The 12,720-nt window shown below is 37.8% G+C and overlaps 1 pseudogene; it reads left to right on the top strand.

The window, feature by feature from the left end:
* The first annotated feature begins 3,181 nt into the window (after positions 1 to 3,181).
* The window catches only part of LOC101431039 (eukaryotic translation initiation factor 2A pseudogene), a 46,807-nt pseudogene continuing 37,268 nt past the window's right edge, over positions 3,182 to 12,720 (top strand).

Here is a 12,720-nt window from a genome sequence, read left to right as displayed (position 1 = left end):
AAGAATGTAGACATTAAAAAAAAAAAAAACAACAACCAAAAACACTGTCATGAACACAAATTGAGGTTTTACAGCTCTGGTGTGAGCTGAGTCAAAAAAAGAAATAAAGAATCCAATAGTGTAATTAACATTTTTCCACGCATTTTCCATATTAACATTGCAAATACAAATTTTGTCAAAATATGCAGACTCTCAAGCAACAATTTACAGCCTTTCTTCTTCCTCCATGCTAAGAAACGTAAAAGCCTAAGCACCAAACAACATTAAATGCACAAGCTTCAAAAACCATCTGAGTGAAGACGTTTACTAGTTTTGGCTAAGTTTTGTATATCTTTTGAGAAGCTATTTCTCATATTTTTCCTTTTAAATATTACTTTTCCAATTAAACAAGTAATATAGGAACACATTCATGTAATATATTTCAACACCTTTATCTATGATTTAAGATGAAATCTTTCATATGGAAGCCAATAGTCACATGCAGCTATTTAAATTTAAATTATTTAAAATTAAATACAATGTAAACTTCAGTTCTTTAGTCACACTGGTAATATTTCGAGTGTTGAAAGTCACATAGATTATAGAACATTTTCATCATTGCAGGAAGTACAGCACTGATCTACAGAAATTTATGACTTTGTGCTTGTGATGTGTATGCATGCTTCTGTTTCAAATAAATTTATCCTACTGCCCATAGTATATTGTAATCTTTGAATCATTGAATAGCATGTCTTATAGTTCTAATGCCACTGCATGTATATAATTCATATCCTTAGAGCATCAGCCATTTCTACATTGATAGAATTTCCATTGTTTCCATTTTTACTTTTATTTTTATTTTTACAAATAATGTTATAATTAACATCCTTGTTCATCCCTATACCTCCCCTTCATCAACCTGCACCATAATTTTTCTAGGAAAGTTATCACAAAATAGAATTTTTAAGTCAAACTGCCTGCCCCTTTTTAGTTACTACAGTTACTGCAAAGTTGCATGTTAAAGAAGCTATATCAATATGTATTCCAGCTAAGACTTTCTTGCTGGTGCCACAAATCTTATCAAACTTTGAAAATATTTCCATTCTTATTCTTTAAAATTGTCTTATTGATGTTTTAAATGAACTTATCCTGATTATTGGGGAAATTGACTCCCATTCTGATGTTTACTGGCAATTTGTATTTCCGTTACTGTGAATGGTCTCTTCAAATATTTTGTCCGTTTTTCTATTTACTATTTCTCATTTATTGAATAAAGGAGATCTTTATGTATTTTGGATGTTGGTCTGTTATATATTACATATGTTGTAAATATTCTCTATTACTTATTTTTAACCTTTTCAAAAATGTTTTTGATCTTACAGAGATTTTTATTTTTATGCTAACATATTTGTTAAGTTCTACTTTATGGGTTTTAGAATTTATTATTTTAGTCCTTTCCTACCCCCAAGTCAAAAACATTCTCCCTTCTATTTTTTTAAGTTTTTTTTATTGTTGCTGTTTAACTCTATAACCCATCTGGAATTAATTTTTATGAATGGTATGTGAGGTAAGACATCTAACTTTTATTTTTTTCCAAGTGCATAGCTACAAGTTCCTATGTTTATTGGATAGTCTATTTTTCCCAACTGACTTGAAATACTACTGTTATCGTATACTAATTACCCATATATATGAAAAAATCTGTACTTTCTATTATTTGATACATTTGCGTGTTCTTGCACATTGTTTTAATTTCCTTACCTTATAATAAATGGTGTTAGGCAATAAGAAAAACAGTTACTTAGTTTCCTTTATCAAATTGTCTTGAACATATTAATTTCAGAATTGGAATTTCACATTCCATATAAATCATTGTAATATTCTGTTGAGTACTGAATTGATATTATAGATTCACTAAGTATGTATTGCTATATCTACAGTATTGGGTTTTCCCATCTATGAAAACTGTTTATGTCTTCATTTATTTAGGTTTTATGATATCCTAAATGCAATGCAGTTTTTATTTATAAAATGTTTATTCATAAAAATAAGGAACTTCCTGCTAGATATTCCTAGATATATTCCTAGATATTGTACAGAGTTCATTGCTATTGAGAATTAATTATATTTATATGTTATATTTTCTAATTGATTACTGAAGTTGTAATGAAAAGTCACTAATGTATTATCTGGCAATATTGATGAACTCTTGTTCTAATTATTTGTCTTTTGATTCTCTTGGGTTTCCTAGGTAGACAATCATCTGAAAGAAGTATCAGTTTTGCCATTACCCCTATGGGAAACAAACATCTAGACTCACAGAACCTTAAGTTAGAAGAACAGGATGCCCAAATTTCCCAAGCACCTGGTTCTAAAGTGTTGTATTCTACTTTTGGGGGACATGGAATTTATGTTAGATATTGCATCCTGGAGAAAGGTGCCCATTCTTATAGTGCATCATGTCTAAGACAATGCCTCAACCATGCTTTCAAGATGTTATTCCACTCCTTGACAGGTCACTGACCTCTGAGAGGTGTGGGGTTTGAAAGGATCCATGCTTGTCTGAGGTGATGCTATATGAGATACCAAGTTAGTGAACAAAACACTGAGCAAGCCCTCAGACAGTGATGATGACCAAGACCTTGCAGCAGACAAGGCATCTGATACAAGAATACTGGTAGAAGGGGACTGAGGCTGTCCACTAGCCACCACGTGGCTGGAGGCTCTCCTGAGCAGATGGTGCTGGTGCCATACAGTAGTTCACTATTGTTCTCTGTTGCTGGTAGCTTGGCATTAGCTAGATCAGCTTTTGTGAGAGGATCCCATGTTATTAGACCCATTCCTCCATAACCTCCATCCTGGCTGCCATGGCTGTTCTGTTCATGAGCCCATTGTGCCAACAATAGGGAGATCAATGATAAGCTGTCTAACATTAACTGGTTGAGTCATGTTGACTCCTTTCTTGTTTAGTGTCTTTTATATCGTGAGTACTCTCTAGTGGACACTGACATGTGATACAAAAGCCCTCCCATTTTCCTTTCCTCTTCCATAATTCCATCCACATGTTTATTCACCAGACCTCATCATTTCCAATTTGCCATCCTTTCTCCTTCTATGCCCTTGACCAACAAGCTGAGTAATCTGTCACTGCCTTTGAGTTTATGGATATCCTTACCTCAATTTATTGTTCTTTCTATCGATAATGGCTGATAAGGTGCACAGTCCAAAGCTCTGCCCATCGGGAGGATTGCCCCTCATCATGGCCTTTCCTGGCTATGTGAAGGTCAGTAAAGCAGTAGCAGTTCATTTTTGGCTTTAACCAAAATATAGAGCTGCCTGTCTGTGCTTTTCCACTCCTTTGCTGGCCATAAGTGACTCCTCCCTTCAAGCAATCATGGGTGTTAACTGAGGGACAAACATCAGTGCCACTGTGGTAAGTGACGTGGAGGTCTGGGTCCCTGTTCATGCTACTTTCTTGGGCTCTCTCAAACAGTGCACATGTCAGATGTTCCACTTTGTCTGATAGTGGATTGCCACTTGACTCACCCAATCTTATGGTTCAGTGGAGCTGACAAACCCTGACACATAATGGGAAGCTCTATCATGGGGCAACTCAATTTTCCTTGGCCAGATACTCTCTTCTACCAGGGCCCAGTTGCAAGCCAGTAGCTGTTTTATGTGTGGTATTCATTTATTTGCTGAACATGGCTTAGCTTTGCTCTACATTTTGATCTCCAATTGGGGCTTCCCATAAATTTCATTTAGCATCTTTTCCTACAAAAGATACTTCTAGTACCATAGAGTCTACTGAGTTGTATGGCCCAAGCAGCTGACACCACAGTCTGGACTTGCAGCAGAGCCTTTCCTTTGCTCTGGGTCCCTTAAAGTTCACACCAAGTAAGTGCTTTTAACAGTATTTCAAGAGTGGAATACGATAAAGAACCCAAAGAGGTATAATTGTGCTTCTTTCTTAGCTGTGGGTGGTACAAGGTGTACTAAGTTGTCTTTTACTTTGGAGAAGATATCATGGCATGCCTCTGGACCATGCACCTTTGAAAACTTCAATGATGTTGTGGGCACCTGAATCTTCAAAAATCTCTCTCATTTTCTGGAGTCTTTATGTCTTACTAAGGCCTGCAATGCATTGCCTCTTCTTGGTTATCAATCTCATTAATATGATATAATTGATAAATAAATGTGATGTTCCTATTCAGACTGACCAAATTCCTTTGGAATATACTATCACAGAGGATGGGAATGTAAGACCATAAGTGTGTACTGCTATCTAACCCATATGTATATAAACCACTTCTCATCCTCCTTTCTCATGGGGATAACGAAGAAAACATTCTCCACAGAAGTGGACACATAAACTTGTTAGAGGATATGTTGATCTTCTCTATCATAGACGCTACACCTGGGACAGCTTCTGCAATTGATGCAACTATTTAATTGTAGGCAACTATTTAATTAAGTTTACTGTCATCCCCATGATTTATGAGATTTATGTAGGATCAAGATTAGCTCATTTAAATGGAGATATGGCAAGATATATAATGTCCAGCGGCTCCAAAATGTATTCACCAAATGCAATGAAAGTGCCACAATGATGAAAGAAGTTGTTGATGTGGGAGGAGTGGGGTGGAGGGTATATGGTAATCTCTTTTTTTTTTTTAATTTTTTTATTCATTTTTTTAAAATATTACATTCAAAAAATATGAGGTCCCATTCAACCCCACCGCCCCCACCCCACCACTCCCTCCACAGCAACACTCTCTCCCATCATCATGACACATCCATTGCATTTGGTAAGTACATCTCTGGGCATCACTGCACCTCATGGTCAATGTAACATTTTTTGTGATCTATGTATCTTCAAAAAAATACAATTAAAAAATGATGGGGTGAGGGTGGGAAGTGGGATATATGGGAACCTCATATTTTTTAATGTAACATTTTGTGTGATCTATTAGTTTTTTTAAAAAGATAATTAAAAAATAAAATTTAAGTAAGTAAGTAAATAAATAAATGGAGATATGGTAGGGAATATTGGCTTTGTGTCCTTTAAACCATTAATAAATTAAAGTCCTTAATCTTTTGCATTTCCCCTGGCAAGTGATATTGGTCAAAAGAGGAGTGAAAATAAAATATGACAGATAAAATGCAAATAGTCAGGAATAAAGTCAATCAACAATGTAAAGCACTTGTATTCAGAAAACTGCAACTCAATGTTAAAAGAAATCAAAAAAAGGCCCAAATAACTGGAAAAACATTCCATCCTCATGGATTGGAAGACTGAATATCATTAGGATATAAATTCTACTCAAATTGATGTACAGATTCAATACAATCCCAATAAAATTTCCACCAGCATTTTTTAAAAATTGAAAACACGATTATCAAATTTATTTGGAAGGATAAGGGGTCCTGAATAGCCAAAAACGTCAAAAAAAGAAAAGGTGAATCCTCATCTCCAGACTTTAAATCATATTACCTAGCTATAGTGGTAAAAACAGCACAGTACTGGCATAAAGACAGACAATAGAACAATGGAACTAAATGGATGGTTCAGAAATGGACCCTCACAAGTATGGTGAAGTGATTTTTGAGTAGCCTGTCAAACCCACACAGCTCAGGCAGAACAGTCCATTCAACAGATGGTGTTGAAAGAACTGGATATCCATAGCTGAAAGAAGGAAAGTGGACCCCTATCTCACACCTTATCCAAAAGTTAACTCAAAATGGATCAAAAACCTAAAAATAAAAGCAAGAACCATAAAGCTTCTAGAAGAAATTGTAGGAAAATATCTTCAAGACCTGGTGGTAGATGGTGGATTCTTAAAGGAGATAAGAGGAGGACTGAGATAGACTACTGATGTTTAATGTGTGTAGAAGTTGTAATTAGCTTTACTGTAAAAGCATGGAAATGTATAGAGTGGATGGTAACAAATAGTGAGTAACAATTAATTTAAAAATGGGGACATGGCTGAAAATGGTAGTCTAGGTATGTAAAAGCCAATTGACAAAATGCTAAAGAATAATCTAGGAACTGAATAGCAGTAAACCAAGGGGTGGATGACAATTGTGGTTGATGGTAGAGATGCAAGAGTGTCCTTTGTGAGCTAGAGCAAATGTACATCACTACTGCAGGGTGTTGAGAATGTGGAGAAGCATGGGAAAAATACAACTGGAGTGGCCTATGGACTGTGGTTAGCAGTAATAATATAATATTCTTGAATCTATGCCAAAGATGTACTGTGTTGATAATGAGGCAGTATGGAAAGTGTGAGCCAAATGTATACTATGGATGTGGTAATAATCAGATGATATTATCTTATCTGTAACAAATGTTTTGCCACAGTGTGTTGTGTGGATAGAGGGGTACTGTTTGGGAATTCTTCACATGTGTATGATTGTTTTATAAATTTAGAACTCTGTCATAAAAATATATTTTAAAAATAATAGGATGGGTTGGGGGAAAAACACACCAAATATAAGATAAGGACTATGATTAGTAGTAAGATTTTGACAATATTCTTACATAATTTGTAACAAATGCCTCATGACAATGCAAGGTGTTGGTGGAGGGTTGATGTACAAGACCCCTGTATGATGTTGTGTACGTTTGCTTTGTAAGTTCACAACTTTTACTCTGCACTTAATTGTTTATGTATGTTCATATATAAATGATTAAAAGATAATAATAGGGAAGCTGATATGGCTCTACTGATAGAGCATCTGTCAACCATATGGAGGGCCCAGGGTTCAATCATCAGGGTCTCCTGACCCATGGTAAGTTGGACCATGCACAATGCTGCTGCCGTGCAGAAGGAGTGCCATGCCATGCAGGGGTGTTTCTGCGTAGGGGTCCCCCATGTGCAAGGAGTGTGCCACAGGAGAGCCGCTCCACGTGAAAAAAGAGCAGCCTGCCCAGGAGTGATACTGCACACATGGAGAGCTCATGCAGCAAGATGACACAACCAAAAAAGAGATGCAATTTTCCAGTGCCACAGGATAATGCAAGTGGATATAGAAGAACACACAGTGAATGGACACAGGGAGCAGACAATGAGGGGAAGGAGAGAGGAATAAATAAAATAAACATTTTTAAAAGATTAATAATAGGGTGGGTTGGGGGAAAATACTTTGCTTAGTAGTAAGATTTTGACAATGCTCTTTAATCAGTTAAAAAGTTTTAATAAAAATGCAGGATTAAAAAAATGCAGGATATTGGTTGTAGGGTGAGTTATGAGAGTCCTGTGTGATGTTATATATCTTTGTTTTGTAAATTCACAGCTATTACTACACACTTATTGTTTATGTGTCTTTATGTATGAGTGATATACTTCAATAAATTAATTTTTAAAAGTTAATTTATATAATAAAGATTTGTCAGTTTTATTTTCTTTATTCTTTATTCTCTATCCTTCCAGTTGGGATGACTTTCCTTTTATTTGTAAAATCATCTTTTAATACATCCCTTTTTGTGAGTATTACAGATTGGCTCAGTTTGTTCATGTCTTATTTTACCTTCAATTCATGAGGCATATTTTCTCTAGGAATGAAATTTGAAATAAGGAGTTAATTTTCTTTCAGCATTTTAAAGGAACCAATTCATTTTCTTCCATTTTCTATTGTTTTCGTTGCAAAGTTAGTTGCCAGTATAAATGTTTCTTCTTTAGAGATACACTTTTCTCTTTCCTTGGGTTTTTCATCGATTTTATTATTTTCCATCAGTTTTACTATTATGGGCATAGATGTTTTATTTCTTCTTCTGTTTTCTGCTTGAGGTATGTAAGACTTCCTCAATCTGTGGCTTCATATCATTCATCAATTTTTGAAACTTCTGAGTCATTATCCCTTCAAATATTACTCTAGCAACAGTCTCTCTTTTCTCCACTCCTGGATTTTAATTACACTTATGCTATACATTCTCACTGTATCTTCCATATCTCACATATTCTTTTCTTTTCTGGACTGACAATATTTTATTCTATCTCAGTTTCATTCCAGATATGTTCTTTTAACCTATCTTCCAATTTACTCCAGCTGTTTCTGTTCTGTTAAGTTCATTCATTGAATTCTTAAATTCAGTTATTATTTCAGTTCTGAAATTTCTATTTGGTTCCTTTTTGTAGTTTCTAGTTTCTTCCTAATTCTCAATATTTTCCTTATCACCTAAACATAACTCTTTGAGAATTGGTACCTAATAAGTTCAATATCTGAGTTCTGTGGGTTGGTTTCTATTATCTATTTTTACTGTTCATTTTATTTATTTATTTATTTTAATATTGTATTTTTTAAAGAGAAATAGATCACACAAAATGTTACATTAAAAACATAAGAGGTTCCCATATACCCCACTCCCTACCCCACCCCACCTACCATCCCCTGCTCTTCCCACATCAACATCCCCTTTCCTCAGTAAGGTACAATCATTGCATTCATTGCATTTGGTGAACACACCCTGGAGCACTGCCATACTGCATGGACCATAGTTTGCATTGTAATTCACACTTCTCCCCAGTTCATCCAGTGGGTTATGGAAGGCTAAAAAATGTTTTGCATCTGTCCCTGCAATATCATTCAGGACAACTCCAAGTTCTGAAAATGCCCCATATCACACCTCTTCCTCCCTCTTCCTGCCCTCAGCAATTCCCATGGCCACCATCTTCACATCAATGGTACAATCACTTCTTAGAGTCACAACAGCTCTATAGTAGAACACCAACAAGTCCCCTACAATCCATATTTTATTCCTCTATCCTGTGGACCCTGGGATGGTGATGTCCACTCCACCTCTACATTGAGAGGGACCTTAGGTCCCACATGATTGATGGATGTGATTCTCCTGCTTCCAGTTATAGACACTTTTGGTTCCCTGGTGTGGTGACTGACCATTCTCACCTCTCCATCAGCTGACCTGGGTAAGCCCAATGAACTGGAGAGTAGGTGTTCCAACAATGCTGAAACTCAGGGCCCAGCTGGCACATGGACAGTCCAGAGATTCAAGTCTTCTGAGCATACACAAAACTCAGCACCAACCACTGGGTCAGTAAAAGTGACAGAAGAGGCATGTGTAGAGAGGTCACATCTGAGCTCAACTCCATCACATTCAGGAGCAGAAATTCCAAAGTAGGGCCCACCAGCAAGGCACCAAACTCCAGAGCCATCTGTCATGACTGTAGAACCTGTGTGGCTCCATAGCCTTCAGGAACACCACTACCTGGGATTGTATCCACCTTGATTGTCTCTGGGATCCTGCTGAGACATGCATAAACACGACCCCTCTAATGACCTCCTGACTCATTTTGAAGTCTCTTAGCCACATAAACTCATCTGTCTTTACCATTTCCCCCTTTTATTTAAGGTCTTTTTCTAGTTGCATCACCAGCTGGTGATGGTAGTAATCCCTTGGTGCCAGGGAGGCTTATCCCTTGGAACATGTCCCATGCTGGGGGGAAGGTAATGCTTGTACTGCTGAGTTTGGCTTAGAGGGTGGCCATTTACTGTTCATTTTTATTCATTTGTCTTGTTTCCAAATGCCTCCTTAATTTTTATTCTTGGCAAGATATTGTATTACAAATTTGCTTGGAGAGGTCTAAAAATGTTAACCTTCTTACAGAGAGGATATTAATTTCTTCTTCCAGACACCTGGGGGGCACTATCAATCCAATACTTCAAAATCAAGTTTCAGGTTCTGAGACAATTAGGATCTGGGTTTCAGTGCCTATGAGAGTCTGTCTACTTTCAAATTATCTTTCTTTTCTGGTACATCTCTTCAGAGTCTCAATCAAATTGGCTGGGCCTCAGTCTCCAACTTTATCACTCTCTCCTTCAGAGACTTCTTAGCCTCTCAGACACCCCTTTTGAAAGAGGCAAATCCTCCTATGGTAAAATCATTCTAATCACTGAGACAAACTAAAAAGACCTCCACCCTCATACAGATCCTTTCTGGTTAATCTTCACTATCTTCTTAACTCTGCAGTGAGTCCAATATTTTATGTTTTGTGTCCAAATTTTCTCATTGTCCTCATTGTGAAAACTTGTTGAAATTACCTATAAGATGTGGAAGTTTTTGCTCAGGTTTATGTTAACTCAGAAATACCTACAAGGTACTCCAGGCAGACATGTTTAAGAGGAAGTTAGTTTGGAGCTTAGGCAAAGTATCTGAGCTCAAGATATATATTTGTGATTCATGCATATGTGTATGTCAGTTAAACCATAGGAATAGATGAGATTCCCAAAGGATTGACAACGAAATGATAAACAAGTGCAAGAGACAACAAAAAAGTGCCTAATATCTATTCTATTTCCTGAAATGTTTTCCTCCACTCATTTGGCTGAAAATCAATTCCATTGTGTGTGTCTTGATGCACCATAAATACAAGACCCCTGTATAAGCGTAATATTTGTAAGCTTAATTTACACAGTGCTCGCCTTCAGCAAGAAAGTAAAGAAGGAGGATGGTTTATGGAGATACTCTTTGGAATGTCTCGGGCACTGTGCTTTAATCTGTCACCACAATGTGGGGCTTATATTTTGGAACTGAGTTGTTCCAAGAGTCTTTTTCAAAAACCAGTAAAACAGTGATGTGGTGCTGGTGGGTTGATAATTGATGGAAAATCACCTCCCCATTTTTAGTTTAAATCCTCTTCAAATCTCCCTGCAGCAATTCTACATTCCTTAACAGTCACCCCAATCTTGGAACAGAAAATGTTCTGTCTGGAGTCCTTTTTTTACACCTTATTTTAAAAATTCTAAAGGTGCCTATGCTGGTGAGGGAAGAGAACATCCATTGCTCCGTCCATTTGGTTCTAAGGAAAACCTCAGGTACCATCAGTGCTTTAGAAGGAACGTGCTGCCACAGACTGAGGAAGTCCTACACACCTCAAGCACAAGGTAGAAGAAGAAATAAAACATCTGTGCCCATAATAGTAAAACTGATGGAAAATAGTAAAATTGATGAAAAACCCAAGGAAAGAGAAAAGTGCATCCTCCAAGGAGAAACATTTATACTGGCAACTACCTTTGCAACCAAAACAATAGAAAGCAGGGGTCAGACTGAGGCAGCAGAGAAGAAGCATGGGAAGAGAAGAATAGGAACACACAGGGGATGGGGCCAGAGGCTGGTGGACATCAGTACAGGAAGTGTTCATTCTGGATTGAGGGACTCAAAATGACCTGAAGTGACCACATCCTCGGAAAGATCCTGAGAGATAAATTGATGTGACCATTGCAATTAAGTATGCCTACTTGTCTTCCATTAAATTCTTTAATACAATATTATTTCCCAAACCAAAGAATTCTGGGCTACGTTTTCATTTTGTTAGTGGTAAGTTTCCAGTGGAATTTCAGGACCCATTAAGAACATGGGAACCCTTGTGGGTTGGCGAGAGTGGTTTCTTATTTATGTTACCCAGTTAGCTGAGGAGATGAAAGCCAGAAACCCTTTGGTCCATAGGGAAGTCTGGAAGGAACCCAAGCAGATAGTAATCAACTGAGCTTGACCATGGGACCATACTTTGGTTGACAATATCCACTCAAACTGTCTCCATGGAGTCATTTATGTCCAGAGTGTCTCTGTGATTTCTGTGCAGTTCTGGGCTTTGGGGTAATCCCTTCCAGATCCAGACCCAGACCCAAGCATGGTTGAAGACTAGCCACAGGGAGACAAAGAAAACCAGATCCTGGGAGTTCAGCCCTGGGGTACAGAGCTCTTTCTGCCCAGAACGCCTCTGGAAAGAGTGTCTTTGAGCTTTGGGCTCCCCATAGGTGAAAGATGTGAGAGGAATTGTGATGAGAAGGGTCTTGTTTCAACAGTGTCACATGTGATGCAGCAAGAACCCAGGGGCACAAATCAAAGGAAAGCACCAGCACAGGATGCAGTGAGTATGCCAGAAGGAAGCACATGCCTGGGGAGGATGGGGTCAGAACTGCCTTTCCTAGATCACTAATTAGTGCCTCAGGAGCATGGGGGCACTGGAGAAAATGGGATTGGACCTGCTAGAGTGTGAGACGGCACTTTGGAAGGGAAAGAACATGGGTTGGAAATGAGGAGATGGGGCCATCGAGGTCCTTCACTCCTCCAGCTAAGAGCCTGTGTACAGGCCTCCACTCTCCCGATCTCTAAATTTGCAAGAGCACCTCTCATCTGCCTTTCCCCCAGGGATGCTGCAAAGCATCAGTCAGAGGAAGCAGGGAACTTTGATGGCCACCATGCCATCTAAGGTCTCACTCTGGGATGCAGCTCCAGAGTGACTGGGTAAACATCCCAAACTTCTTTCTTGGCCTTTCCCTTCCCTATCCCTTCACCCTGAGTACATATAAACATACCCACACACGCACACATTTACATGTACAATTTACCTGAATATCCCTTTAGCAGGCACTAATTTTGACTCTCTCAACACATTTTTTTTGTATAAGTGGAAAACACAAACGTTATGTATCCTTGGGATTGCAAAATCAGTGCATGTGAGTGTCCATAGAAAGATAAAAGAGATATTTTACAAAGCAAGAATGCAGTCAGAAACAAATACCCAGAGTGTGCATTCTAGCATGCATACCAAAAAAATTGTGCCAAAAAATGATTCCAATTTATTATCTTGTAGCTCCTTTCCATCTGGCAAAAGATGCCACAATTAAAGAGATTAGAGATAAAGCATTACTCTCCACTAGAGCTGGATGACACCCATAAAATCTCTTTCTCATACAGTCTCAACCCATGATTTTTAGGAT

The sequence above is a fragment of the Dasypus novemcinctus genome, chromosome 6, assembly GCF_030445035.2.
Source record: "Dasypus novemcinctus isolate mDasNov1 chromosome 6, mDasNov1.1.hap2, whole genome shotgun sequence".
Taxonomy (NCBI): Eukaryota; Metazoa; Chordata; class Mammalia; order Cingulata; family Dasypodidae; genus Dasypus; species Dasypus novemcinctus.
Note: the sequence above shows the minus strand (reverse complement) of the source record. Positions and strands in the feature narration are given on the sequence as shown.